General features: G+C 36.2%; 1 non-coding gene across 1 annotated transcript; it reads left to right on the top strand.

Moving 5' to 3' along the window:
* The first annotated feature begins 355 nt into the window (after positions 1–355).
* Positions 356–462, top strand: LOC133051308 (U6 spliceosomal RNA). Its single transcript, XR_009691814.1, has one exon. It is a non-coding gene; the product is annotated as a U6 spliceosomal RNA (small nuclear RNA).
* The last annotated feature ends 13,428 nt before the right edge of the window (positions 463–13,890 follow it).

Below are 13,890 nucleotides of genomic sequence, written 5' to 3'. Positions count from 1 at the left end.
TTCATTCTACTGGTTACTTTTTTCAAACTTTGACCTAACTGTCCCATAAAGATATAGTCTAAGAAGGCTTACTTTATAATTGAAAGTTAAACTTGAATTAAACTACGCAGTGTCTATAAGACATTTCTGTAGGAGTTAGAAATTGGAGGATGCCTCCCCCCAAACAATGACTTGTTCAGTTTAGAAAAGGCTGGATTTACAGTTCCGCCCAGACCTTTAGTCACTTTCATGCAGTATACAAATGCACAATCCTCTGCAGCACTGAATCATTTTTGGGGGGACTGAGCAAAGAATTAAATTACCTTAAAGCTTTTCTTCAAAAGCTTCATGTTGTTTCTAATAGAGTACATTTACCGTGCTCGCTTCGGCAGCACATATACAAAAATTGGAACGATACAGAGAAGATTAGCATGGCCCCTGTGCAAGGATGACACGCAAATTCGTGAAGTGTTCCATGTTTTTGTAAAGTAATTAGCCTCCAACTAATAAAAATAAATGGGAAAAAAAAATAGAGCACATTTACCCTCTTCAGATAAGATAGTAAATTGTGGTAAATAAACATGACTTATTTGGATTCACTTTTCAAAATAATAGTAAATCCAATGAGAATTTCAGAATAACTCAAGAGTAGATTCTCTATTTCATTCAGTAGTTAAGGGGAATCTTTACTCTTACTCAGACTTTATTTTTTTAAAAAATCACATAAGTGCTCATGAAATTGAAACTCTGATAAATATTGGGAGACTTACCCTCAGTGATTATTTTGATGATTTTCTCTCAATAAAAATTAATTTACTCATGTAAACCCTTACCTGTCTTACACTGACAGACTGTACTGGGAGATGAATTAGATACATTTATGATTGAATTTCAAAAGCTACAATACATGTATTTATGTATATGCATATATATGCACAACAGTAATTTATTTCTCTTTAGAATAAGTAACGTTAGAGAAAATTTATTATTCAAATCCAGACTCAGAGTTGAGTAATCTAAAAAGGACTTACTTCAAATAACTAGACAAGTATTCAGAATTAAAATTAAATATTTTTCAGAATTCTTCAATCTGGCTGCAAATTAACACATTCATTTTTCCATTGTTTCAAGTAAAAAATGATTGAAGTGCTCATGAAAAATCATGCTTCATGTGTGATTAAACTGATTTATTTCTAATTCCATTTACTTTAATAAAATGCTAACATTAAAGGAGCAATCAAAGCTTAAGATGCTGACAGGAAGTTTAGTTTTCAAGTAAAATCATGGGATTGGAGCCCATGCTTGTCTACACCATGATCACTGGCATTTACAGGAAGGAATTTGTGCAATGGGCAGGAAGATTATTGCTAACGCCTTCCAGAGATCATGAGACTTGCATTTAACAAACATAACTTTATACTTTCCAAGGCCAACCCTTAGCTAGGAGTCAGGATATAGCCCCTTGGCAATTAGGCTGGGGACACGGGTTATTGACTGACGTACCATGAAATACCACCAGACCTTAGAAGGAGGGCTCACTGCAGAATGTGCTAACTGACACTTAATTGAGACAGTAAGATCTCCATGGCAAATTGTAATATGTAATTTATGCCATTCATGTATCTGCTGCAAACACTCTAATAAAATAAATTATTTTCTAGCAAGGAGAAAAATCACAAACTGTTAAACCTTGAAAAGTACAGGATTTATCTCTACCTACAGCCTTTGGAGTTCTGTTCCTTAGTCTTGCTTAAAAATCTTTCTGACCAGTATTTGACTTCCATTCAATATTTAAGGTGCATACTGATTTTTTTTTTTTTTTTTTTTTTGCATTTTCCTTGGAAGACAGCCTGATAGGTCTTTCTCCACAAGAATGCTTAAATGATTGACAACCGACTTGCAAGCGGAAGTGGGTAATCAAAGTGTCTACAAAGCTCCTTTTTATTTGCTTCCTACCCCACACCAACTCTTCTAATTCAGTAATTAATGTCTTCTTCTGGTAACTTAGGAACAGCAAAGGAAATTTACAGATGTGGCCATATTACCCTGTATCAAAACTCCCACTCTGATGTATTCTTTTCTTTTTTTTTTGGCAGCACCACCTGGTGAACCTGGGACCCCTGCAGTGGAAGCACAGAGTCTTACCCACTGGACCACCAGGGAAGTTCCCACTCTGATGAATTCTTAAGATTATTTCTCACTTCTTATGGTGGAGGGAGGAAGTTTTCACGGGAAGTTCCTTCACCCTATCTTGTGGGCAGATTCACAGAAACAGCCAGGGTCACACAATCGAATAGCAGTCAGATTCCTCTCACCACGATAGAGCAGAACCTTTCCCAAGTACTGAGCTCAGAGGAGTCAACAGAATCACATTGAGCTTGTCTGAAGACAAAAAGTCACATCACTCCAGGATCTACCTTACTAACCAGGCCCCAGACCACAGACCTTTCCCTCTTTCTTCCTTTCTTATCAAGCTTTCCTACTATATTTTATACACCATTTAGGTTCTGATATTAGGTTTGTTGATATCAAAAATCAATTCACACTACAGTGTTAGGTATTCACCATAGTTCAAAAGTTTTATCTTTCCCCAGGGACATCAACATTTCAAGGAAGACTTCAAGGAATGCAATTTCCTAGTTGTCAGAGTGAATGTCTAATGGTAGGAATTTTAACCAACCAATAACACAGGATGCCAGGAGTGATATTTCAGTGACTTGCACTCCCTATATCATAGTACATATAATAGTTTTATTTAGTGAGCTCCATCCCAGATACTACACTAGGTATATATGGAAAAGGGCCTCATCAAACAACTTCCTCTGCCTACTCATAAGGTTGAAGCACACCCAGCAGAATACACACAATATTTGGTTCTAACTAGACTAGAAGCTTTGCCTTAGCTGAGTAATTCAAGAATCATTTATTTCACAAAAGTGCTGTGTGTGCCAATTATTGCCTAAGCTTGAACTAGTTTCTGGCGACTCAAAAGTGAATTATACAAGACTCATGAAATTTAAGGATTTCATCGTCCCATGAGATATAGCTCATAGTCAAAACATACAATATATGTATTATTACAAGGCAGGCTATGGAACTAGTCAACACAACCTCCCTTATAACTCATCCTGCACTAGTGAAGTTTCCAGTTTACTTGTCTGCTCCCTGCCCATCCCCTGATATCCTTGTTGGGCAAAACTGTGTCTTACCCATCTTTGTAATTTACTTACCTAATTTCAGGATACAAAATACATTAGATAAGACAGGCAGGTGTGGATAGAGAAATTGACACTCAGAGATGTTGAGGTTTAGTCACAATGAAAAACTAGTAAGATCAGAAATGGACTCAAATCTAGGTCCTCTAGCTCTAGGTGACATGCTCTTACCTTAACATCATTCATCTGTTGACATTCCTTTTCAGGAATCAGCCTGATGGTAATGTACAGGTAAGCATGAATGCTAAGCATACACACCTACAGTCATTTCTACTAATCTACAGATCACCTGCATGTAAATTACCTGCTTTGTGGCTTATCTGTTAGAAAGGCTGCTATCAGAGTGGTTTCCACGTGCCAGTACCATAAACACAGCTCTGCACCTTCTCCCCTGATTACTGCTTGCACAGGAAATGCTTACTGCTTGCACAGGAAATGCAGACCACAAAGATTCTAATATTAGCATAGGAGCAACGTAATTTAAATAACAAATCTGATGCAACCCGCCCATTGCCAACTGACAAAATTTAATATAAATGGTTCTTAAGAGATGTATATCCCTGCACTAATACAGAAAATTAATTGTTAATATCCCTACATTAATTACAGATTAATTTAAAGTTTATTATAAATGCTTAACTTTGTTGTAATCTACATTAAGACATTCTGTTTTCAGCAGGGGTATTTAAGAATATTGATATGTTCTCCCCTCTCTGAAGGTGCACACCTCCACTGTATAACCTTCACTCTTGGAGGCCCCAAAACTCATGTGATCTTAGAAGGTCAATCTGGGAAACGCAGCCCTCTCTATTCAAATTGCCATGACACCATTCCATGGAAAGACTTGCAAGAGACCTGCCAATAGTAAACCTTCCAGGTGAGCAATAGCATCTTTCCACATACAGAGAGCAAACTCAGAGTTGTCACAAGTGGGCATTTAATCAGGAAATGATTCTCTAGACATCACTCGTGTGATTTATTTTTCAACATGTAAGTTCTCAGGCATGATTGCAAAAGACCAACCGCAATGAAGTTATAAAATTAAACATACACACACAGAGAAATAAGACTCTGGTGACTTAAAAGCATTTTTTTTTGTTCCTTCTTTCACCAAGCTTTTTCCTATTCCATCCAGGTGGAGAGGACCACAGAACAATCTGAGGTAGCAGAGGGGTCACCAGCACAGCTCTGAGAACCACAGGTAGAGTTTTCATGAAGACTTAAGTAGATACAAAGTCTTTTGTCCCTTCAGAATAAAAAGTCCAACACTTGACAATGAACCTCTCATTTTAAACCTTGAGGGTTTTAATTTTATACATAATAGAGTTTGAAAATGAACCTATCGTATAGTTTTGCTCAGAATTCAGATTTATATTATGTACTCCTACAGATGCCCTAAAATGTGCTCAAGTGGCAGGATGTTGATGACGTATACTAAAGTGGCAGTCCTAACAGCTATCTGCATTGCACAAACTACTTTAGCAAACTACTACAGGAAACCCTTTTCATTCGGCACTAAAGGCAAGCAGTTAAACATATATAGTAGCCCAGCTAGTTAGTTATCATCTTGTTCTCACTGGGAAGAGACAGTTATCTCAAGACAAGCATATGCAAACTTGGGGTGGAGAGAAAGGAAAAAAGTGAGCGTATATTCAAGGTTTTCTAAGGCTATTTAAGATGAGATAATTGCCCTCCTATTACCTGGTTCTGAAGATTACATCGCAAAGACTAAATAACTTTGTGTGTGTGTGTATAAAATCACATACAGCAAGTGTAGTCATTAATTGGGAGAACAGAATGAATGGGGTATCTGACCATGAAAAAGACAAGATAAGAAACATTAATCAAGCAGCATTTCACCTCCATTTACATCAACTTCCTGAAGAAGCACCTCCAAAACTAATATGTTAGCAATATAAACAAAATCATAATTAATGAGATAAATTTATCTCTTTATTTTTAATGTAACATTTGATCCATTGACAAAACTATTTTTCTCCATTTCATGTTTGAAGAAAAGATCCAACGTGTCATTTCAAAATTTGGTTTGGCTTTGCCACATTGCAGTTATCCAAGCCAACAGATTCAGCACAGCATACCATTTTAATGTAATGATATACCACTGCCTCTAGACCAGCAATAAGAGGAACATCCAAAAACAGGCATAAAACACCCATGAAGAAATGACAGAGTTTGAAGTCAGCTTGAATAATATCTGAATCATAAATTCTTGCAAGTGGAGGGAGAAAAAAGAGAAATGGAGAAGTAAGGAGGAGGGGGAAAGAGCAGATGAGTGGCTCATTCTACCCACCTCCAGCACTGAATTTAGGAGCTTTATGCACTTTCCTATTTCTTACTGACAGGACTCCATGTATACATCAACCGACCCACAATCACGGATGCATGAGAAGCTCTGCCTCCTCTGTATTGAGAGGGAAGAGTGTGCCCAGTTTGGTACTCGTGCATTTCGCCTTCTGGCTACAACGTACGTATATGTGCACAGTTGTATATAATGGAAAATGGTGCATGTTTTGCACCATTCACACTGGCTTTCTTCAAACTTCATTTTCCTTCCCCAGATATCTGCTGCCTGTCTTCGTTCCTGCAGAATGTCACCATTTGATGGGAACTCTGTAAATCTATATTTAGTGCCTGGGATACACCCTTTCCTCCTAACACCCTCAAGATGGCTGAGATCAGCACTTCTGTCAATAGTTTCCAGGTTTGAAGTCTGGGGAACTAGGCTACCTCTGGAATTTTCATCACAGATGAATAAAGCTTGAGGAACACCACAAAACCCATCCTTTCTGATTAGCACATCCAGCTAGAAACTCTAGTATCTCTGACCACTCCTTTCCTTTTTGTCAATATTTAAATTGGGATTTAGGATGGGTATGTTGCTAAAAATCTGGAATTCTTAAAACTAAAAACAGAAAATATAATATGATGATACACCACGTTACACATTCAAGGGGGAAAAAAATGCCCTCAGAAGGCCAAATGCAATGTTTCCATCGACATGCCAGGGCGGTGTCCTTTGTACTACTATACATATAATGTGCTCTGAGGGGCTTTCATACCCGCTCCAGACTGTAAACACCTTGGCAGCTGAAGTCACACACAGCATCCAGAACATGGGAGGCTTTCTATAAATGTCTACAGAATTCATTGGCAACATCAGCAGCTTCTTTTAAATATTGGGGGTCTGACTCCCCTTTCTTATGTTTATTATTTTCACTTGGGAATATCTAAGAAGATTTGCCTTTCCAGCCCAAGAACTAGATGAGCATGAGGGAAGAAAAATCATCAGAGAGGTAAGAGAATTCTATAAACAATTCCAGGCCCTTGACTTTGAACCCTCCAGGCTCCTGTAAGTAGGCAGCTTTTTAGGAGCAGGCTACCCCTACTTTGACCTTTAAGCTCATTTTTAACACTAACCACTATGGCAGACATTAAGAAGACCCAAGAAGCACAAAGTGTCTACAGAGCTAAGCAGGGCAACTCCTTGTACCCAAGATGAACTTTCTCTACACTATATTTGTAGATTGGATTTATCTCAAAGCTAAGCGAGATATGGGGGAAATTAGGTATCTGAACAATTATTACTTGGTGAGAGAAAGGTGGAGTAACTATAAACAAGCAGAAGAAAATCCAGGTTTTAAACTGCCTTTTAAGTATAGTTTGAAATTGTGTAGTTAGTACCCTGTGGTCAGCACAGCTTTCTGGAATGCAGCATATCTGTGAGCAAAAACTTTTATGTAACTTATATTCTGGATATTTGCACGTTTTATTTCCAATACAGCTATCTGGAAAGAGTTTTGAAAGCCACAAGAAGGCTTAAATAATGGTATACAATGAAAGACTAGATGGCAATTAGAATGTTCAAGTGTGTTATTTTTGCTTTAAAAAGAAACATCAGAAATATAGTTTCTGTAATGATCTCATTTTCTGAAAGGAATCCAATTGCAGACAGAGAAGCTTTCGTAGAAGCTAGGGATGTATAGCTTAAGAAACACTGATTTAAAGTGAATACTTAGGATCACATTAACCATTGTTCTCCTGGAAATACCTAGTTAATTATTGATAAACACCCTGATGTCAGATCAGGTTCAATACCCAGGGCTCACACTGCCTGGTTTTTTTGGTGACCTTCTACATCAATAGCTATTCAAATGTTCAGGTGGCTTCCATTTCAGGTTTTATTTATTTTGGTTTACATTTTTTTCCCCTCATAATAGAGCACAAGGTCATTCCCACCTGCATTGTTCCACAAAGGTTACCCAGCACACATTAGAAGCATGTGGCCCATGAGCCAAATATAGCACATGTCTGTGTTCATTTTGGCTTCCAGATGTTTGATAGATTTCTTTAGATATTGGATATGTTTTCCTGTTTGCAAGAGTTCTCACCACTCCCTAATGCTTTTACCCACATATCTACAATTAACTTCTTAGTCTCTAAAGACACTTGATTGGAAAGCCCTAGCCTAGCTAGAGACTAGGCTTTCCCTGAAGCAAGAAATATTCTTTATTCCATGCTATTCCTCTCCACATGGTTCTCATATTTCACATGACTGATTTGATTTAGCACTAAAACTTCACAAACATTCATTCATTGTTTGTTGAGCTTCTTCTAGATGTCCAGGACTAAACTGGGCACTGGTGACAAGTGTCTACTGGTGATGCATCATGCCTACACTCACAGAGCCTTCATTGTTGATGGGGATGAGAGTGCATTTGGACAAAAAGTAAATACTTCTAGGTGGTGATAAATATGATGTAAAGAAAAATGAAGCAGAGGAAGAAGATCGAGAATGACAGGGGATGCTATTTTCAACCGGGTATTAGGAACATTCTCTCTGACAAGGTGACATCTTAGTACACACCTAAATAAACTAATAGGATGAACCACAAGCAGATCTGTGAGAAGAACTTCCCAAGCAGAGGTCTCCTCTTAGAGAGAGTGTTGCCTTCTTAGAGGTAAGAGTGCTAACTCTAGAATAACTCTTGGTTTCCTCAGTTGATTATAAAAGAAAATTACCAGTGGTTTTTTACTTAATTCTGTATTTTTTACATTTAGTTTTTTTTTTAATGAAGTGAAATATAAATTAGTAATTTTCAAACTCTTCCTTCACTATTACAACTTGACTTGATGCTTACAAGGATAATAGAAATGTACTCTTCTAAAGGAAAGTGTCTATTGAAAAAACTGATTTTAGAAAATTCTCTCACTAAAAAATTGCAAGGTTACTTCTAACAGCAACAATAATGACTAACAAACAATGGCATGATTATGCAAAAAAGAATCATATTCCTTTGGCAAGTACCTTTTAAATAACACAAAAAAAATGAACACTCTACCTTTTTAAAGAAAGAGTAAGTAGTGGTTGTAAATGAGTAATTAAGGAAGCATAATCTTTGTGTTTTAAGATAGCAAAAATTTCTAAAGAGATCTGAGAAATCATTTATATCAATTCTTACTTTTGAACAATAAGAAAACTAAAGCTCTGAGGGATTAAGTGGTTTGTCCAAGGACAAAGAATCATTTATTGGTCAAGCTAGAATCTGAACCCAAGGTTCCTAATTTTAGACTGATACTCTTACAACTGTATATATTCCATTCCAATAATGAAGTTAAAAAATCAAAAACTACTATTAAGACTTGTTATCTTCTATGTTGTGAGCTAACACACAATGACTGCAATGAGTTTGATATTTTCTCAGTCTATCCACTATGCCCTCCACTCCTTGACTACAGGAATGTGAAAGCATGTTTTATCAGGAAGGCTAATTTGTACCTCTCTATATCAAACACCCCAAGCCCCAGTTTATGGTTATGAAGGGCAAGATTAATTTAGGAATTTCACAGATGCTTTAGAAAGGCATTAGTGCAGCCTCTTGGATCAAAAAAACCAGATGTCTAAGAAACAACACTTAATAGAGTCTAAATCCTGTTCTGGGTCTTTGCAGATGGTGATCATGGGAAAGAGGAACCCAAGTCAGCTGGCTCAGTTGATGCAGAATCACTGGGTTGCTAAGTCCATTCTGATCTCCATCTTGCGTATGTCTAATATGTCAATTTACTGCAGAAATAGTCATTATTTCTTTGCTCATATTCTTACTTTTAAGTGAAAAAACATATCTATGAAATATCTTATAAATAAATTAGTTGAAAATTGTTATAAAACATCAATATATAATAATTTTAAAGAGTTCTTCAAATTAATTTGACTTTCAAGATTAACACAAACCTAAAGTTACCTACTTTTTTGCTGACACCTAAAATTAAATTATTGATCATTAAAAATCCCTATCACCAATAAGATAATATTTAAAAATGCTATGTATTTTACTGTCAGCATAATAGCATGATATTATTCTTTGCAGACTTCCTATTAATAACATAAAATGTCCAAATCTTTAGTTTCAATATCTATATAGTAAACTCACAGAAATGTATCAGTTGTGGATCCCAGTATAGGTTCAGCTTAGTTCAATGGATACATACTGAGTTTCTACTATGTGCTAAGAAGATAATAAAAATATTATCTATTTTTATTACATATTATAATATAGATATTATATATATATATCATAATAAAAATATTATTGAAATGATCAATCCCTGAACTCAAAGAAGTTAGATTTGACTTAGCGTTTCAGTTTGATGTCAGAGGCCTGATAATCTTTTATTTATTTGTATTTTATTTAGATTATAGTGAAACTCATCCACCCAAAACTAATCCAGCAGCACAGGCCTTATGCTTTAGGTATATGCGATGGACCTGTATAATCCCACTCATTTGAAGAAAGCGGGACATGCTATATTCTGAAGAGAACACATGGAGAGGAAGTTTTGGCTTACACATAACAGGCTTTCAATAAAATCCTGATGATTGACCAGTAACTCAGTTCCTCTGTTCCAACCTGGGAACCAAGGAAGACATCTCCCACAGTGAAACCCTTTCAGAATATCAGCAATCTCCATGCTGTACCCCTCTGACATAATAGGGATTCCAAAAATCCAGTGCTACAGAAGAGATGAGAAAAGCAATAGGATTCAGGGAAGTTTCTAGCAGTAGTGAAACCAAAAGTGTTTGGCAATCGTATATATGAGCCATTTGAAATCAGACATTGCTAATCCAGGAATGGTCTGAATACATATTATGCAAATATTCACATGGGTTCATATTAAGTTTTAGTGCACACCCTTTATCCTCTGTAAATCTTGAGAAGCAAAACATGGCAACTTGATTTATTCTAGAAAATAAATAGTCAGAAAAAACAATCAACTCTTTCTCAATTTCTGAAGGAAAGCATTGCAACATATACAGAAGTTTTAGATTAAATATACAGAAGTTTTAGATTAAATAAACAGCTTAATGTTGAATATATTTTTAAAAATAAAAACGGAAAAAAAAACTTTAAGATAGGATAGTCTTTAAATTGAAATACTGGATGGAGAGATGAAATATCCAGTAGTGTTCTTTTGTCCCAAAGATCTTTCTTTTAAAGAATTTATGGTCTGGGGAAGAGTATATAATTTATCCCTGCCAAACAATTGCTTTACTTTGTTAAAAATCTATATGTCTTTATTTTGATATTTTTAAATAATAAAATCAAAAAGAAATATACTCAAGCAAAAAAAAGCTATATCATTTTTCTAAATATAATAATGGCTTACAGATTCTGAATTGTAGCAAATATCCTGAAATTTTAGGTCAGTGATATGAATATTCAATGAAAATTTTAATAATGAGATATAGCCTAAATGTATCCTGCAAGGACACCAGATGTTTGAACACAGACAAAAACTCAGATATATATTTAAACTATTAACTCAAATGTAATATGAAGTAATATAAAATACTAAAACTTCTTAAAATGTACAGTCCAGCTCCTTTACTTTAAAAGGGAAGAAACAGAAAGCTGGGTAATTTCTTTCACTCACTTTCACAAGACTGCATAGTTTACTAGCAGAAGAGAACTCAGCTTTTGCTGATGCTTACCAGTAAACTGTGCTACCTCTCATTAGCGTACTGAGTTTTTAAATAATAGTGAACTACTGATTAGCCTGTACCTTATTAAAAATGAGAACATTGACTTAGACTTTTCCAAAAAGAATGTTTTAAGTAAAATGGGTATCTGCAGTTAAGAACAAAAAACTGCCAGAAAAAGGCAGGAAGAGGAGAGAAACATTTAATCTGTTTCAATATTTTGACTAATTCTGAATATCTCAATAATTCAGCATTTTGTCACTCAATTTAGACATTCAATCCATGATGCTAAATGCAGTTAGAAACAATGATCTGTGAGAAGAAAATCCTCAATATTCAAGACAGTATTTTTTTTATGTATCTAGTAAATACCGAAGAAAACAAGCTAATTCTGATATGGGTAGATTGAATTAAGTCCACAGAGGTAAGCGATTGAAAGGAAAATTAATTACCATATTTTGGAGTTGTATACAGTCGGCAGCCCTGGAATTTGTAGCCACAACAAAGACCACAAACGTACAAGGAAAAGGCAAAACGTTAGATAGCATCTACCAGACCGGCCCTATTGCAATTGATTCCGTTTCTAGCTTCTCTCTGACCCCACTGTTACCCTCAAATCCCACTCAGCTTCCATGCCGAGTTTTTTATTCTGCTGCTGTTTTCTCTCCACATAGCTTCTTTCCAAACCACCATCCATGTTCCACTCATCAACCACCGCTTTAGAAAGCTTCAGGCTGGATGGCCAGGCATGAAGTGCTGGCAGGTGGTGTAGCTGTTAGCCAGCCTTGTGTATCACAGGAGATCTGATGCTATCAAATTCCTTTTCCCCCAAAGACTAAAGAGAGCAAGCCTCTGTGAGCATGCAGGAGGGGGATGAAAACAGTTTGTCTCCTGAGCAGCCAGCCTTTGTCATATTACAAATGAAATCACTTCGGAAATTTAGAGAATTAATATCATAATGAAGACGGGAGTACCCATTAGGGTGGTCTAATGTTGCTCTGGAGAAATGTGATGGATGCCCAGTGGCTGCAAGCCCTTATTTGCAGAGAGTCACCTCTGCAGTTGCCATTATTAGGAAGATGTCTGAAGCAGAGGATCAGACACAACCATTGCAAGATGAGATAGTGTTTGACTGGTTTCCAGGGAACCGAAGGATACAAGCTTAGTTGTACCTGTCACTATGGCTCCCAGCATTTTCCCCCCTTAATGTCTTTTTTAGCTGTAGGAAGTTTCTCTTTAAAGATTCAGTGCTTCCCTAATGGCGTAAAGTGAGTAATGGAAAGCATATAAAAATGTTACCTAGATTACAAATGGTTTCGGTCTATTTTAAGGCAATGTGTGCTAGTCCTAAAGAATGATTTTGTTTAGATTTACTTTTCTCTTCAAAATAAATTTAGCCAAACACTTTGAAATGAACACACCACTGGCATTTGCATGTTCATTTAGCCTTCTATGTTAAATATCTCTTGCTTTCCATGGCAATATACATGACTACTCAAAAGCTGATCTGCCTTTGATGTTCCTTTCTGTACTAAAGCCTAGAATACAGTACTTTCAGGAATTATTGCAAAATGTAATTGAATCATCCTTTCTCTCTTGTACTGCTTGCCAGTGACATCAGTATACATAATAGGAAATGGGAAAGTTCCAAAATCCCACATCAATTCCAGATTAGATAAAAAGGAAGAAATTTCTCTGAGAAAAATTTGGAATGGTGTATTGAAGGGAAAGGCTAAATAGTTCCTGGACACTAAAACCATGTACCTACTTTTTCTCCACTTCACAACTAGTCCTTTTGTCTCTTAGATCTGAACTTTCACTATTTGTATTTCTTGTTACTATGCCTCCCAGCCACTGAGCAATATCCCTGCTCAGCCATATTTTTCTTCCAATGTCTGCCCCTTTTCAAGACAGCTTTATAGAGTAGTTCATTCTCTTGATGAAGTCAAATGCAATTTTTTATTTGAGGCTGCTATAAGGATACAAGCACCCAGATTTTGGAAGTCTTGGTCGATTACAAATGGGAACAACTCAGAAATTATTCCCAGTATGAAGAAAGAAAAAAAAAAAAGCTAAACTTGTTTATTTACTAGTTAGGGATTAAACTTGGACTGTCATAGGATTTGGTTCAGTGAATGTCTTGGTTCTTTCTGTTGGGCTACCTTTCATTTCCTGTTCTCTTCTATATTCAAAACCTTTCAGGAAAGCCAACCTAAAGGGTCAATAAAATCTCTTCCATGGAAAATGGTGAACCAAAACCAAGGTTCATCAAAAAGATGAGCTAACTACTGTCTGAGTTGTCTCTGGTCCCTTTTGAAGCGGACACAAATAACTTCATTCATAAATCATTATTACCTTTTGAAAACAGTAAATTCTACTCACTCTTCAAACACAAAAGGTTGCTGATTATCCGTATGCATACCTTGCATATCCATTTGGTACTCATTATATTTCAAATTTGCACTTCTTCACCTATCTCATGTCTTTAACCTTATCACATATCCAAGTCATTTTCCCCCAGCTAGATTTTAGTCTCCCTAAAAGCAATAAATATTTGTCATCATAGTACTGAGTCCAATATTAGGTGTATTGTGAGGACTCCATAAATATTTGCTAAATGAAATAAAACTGATATAACCAGTAAATGCTATGAACTCTGTAAAACTCAATGTAAATAAACAAATCCCCTATGAAGAAGGG

The sequence above is a fragment of the Dama dama genome, chromosome 33 (assembly GCF_033118175.1).
Source record: "Dama dama isolate Ldn47 chromosome 33, ASM3311817v1, whole genome shotgun sequence".
Lineage (NCBI taxonomy): Eukaryota > Metazoa > Chordata > Mammalia > Artiodactyla > Cervidae > Dama > Dama dama.
This window is presented reverse-complemented; position numbering and strand designations above follow the sequence as displayed.